The 1,243-nt window shown below is 38.2% G+C and overlaps 1 protein-coding gene across 1 annotated transcript in view; it reads left to right on the top strand.

Annotated features, from left to right (window-relative positions):
• NFKBIL1 (nuclear factor of kappa light polypeptide gene enhancer in B-cells inhibitor-like 1) overlaps positions 1–1,243 on the top strand; it is a 10,755-nt gene that overhangs the window by 1,495 nt on the left and 8,017 nt on the right. The window lies entirely within an intron of this gene.

Raw genomic sequence — 1,243 nt, 5'->3', positions numbered from 1 at the left:
AAAAGACAAAAAGGAAAAAAAAAAAAAAAAAGAGAACGCTGGCTCTGCGGTTCCCTGGGTTGAAATCCCAGCTCCACGCCTAATAGCTGTGTGTTCTTGGGCAAGGTACTAAACTACCCTAAGGCTTAATTTGCCATTTGCAAAATTAAACAAAATAATAACAGCCCTTGCTATTTGCCAGGTACTTCTCACAGAGTAACTCATTTAATCCTCAACAATCCTATGAGATAAGTACTAATATTATACCACATTTCCCAGATGAGGAAATGAGACACAGAGAAGTTAAGTCATTTGCCAAAGTTACACAGCTATTTTCTGGTAAAGCAGGTATTGTAACCTAGGAAACTTAGCAAGAGGGCCCATGTTCTTAACAACTACACTGTCCCGTGTTATACATTATAGATTTATACAGTGATTGTGCCCATGTTCAAAGTACCCATGCTGTGACATACATGTTTTGAAAATCAACTGACATAGTACACAATTAGAGCACTTGGCACACGATAAGCACTTGGTAGATGCTGGTGATTGTTGTTCCTGTTATTATCAACAGATCCATATTCACCCACAAGTCTGAAACAAAGACACTCTGAGAACCAAACGTTTTTCATCAGTCTGCCACTAAAACTCATTTGGTAACAAAAACCTAACCTGAACTAAAGTGAGGCTATCTATGCTTTGCTTTTATCTTACTGATGTCAATATTAATTCATTTCACTGCAGAAACATTCATGTGTTTGGTTATCAGGGCTGCACTCCTGGTCTACTTAATACAGGTTCAGTATCTCTTATCTGAAATGCCTGGAACCAGAACTGTTTCAGATGTCGGATTTTCGAATTTGGGATGACCAACCTGTGTACAGCATATTATTAGATCATCTCTTATCAAAACCCCAAAACATCTGAGTTCTGAAAAATCTCTGCCACTGAGGAATTCAGATGTGAAATCTGTTGATATTGTAGTGGCAGTGGAAGCAGCTCTGAAGAGGAATAGCCCCTCTTACTGAAATTAAAGGCAAAACCCTCTTTCCCCATCTGGAGACTTCCTTGTAAAGTAAGAACATTAGAGGAAAATCTCTAGGCTGGAATAAACAACCTTAACTCAATTTGTTTTGCTGCTTTTATCATCCCCCAGCTCCCCAAGTAGATACAGGAAGCCCCTCCCCCATATGTTCAAAATTTCCCTTAATAAGTGAGATGGGCTGACATATTCGGATTTTTTTTTTTTTTTTTTTTTTTTTTT

This window comes from Galeopterus variegatus, unplaced genomic scaffold, assembly GCF_000696425.1.
Source record: "Galeopterus variegatus unplaced genomic scaffold, G_variegatus-3.0.2 Scaffold6255, whole genome shotgun sequence".
NCBI lineage: Eukaryota > Metazoa > Chordata > Mammalia > Dermoptera > Cynocephalidae > Galeopterus > Galeopterus variegatus.
The sequence above is the reverse complement of the archived record's forward strand: the minus strand, read 5'-3'. Positions and strand labels throughout refer to the sequence as shown.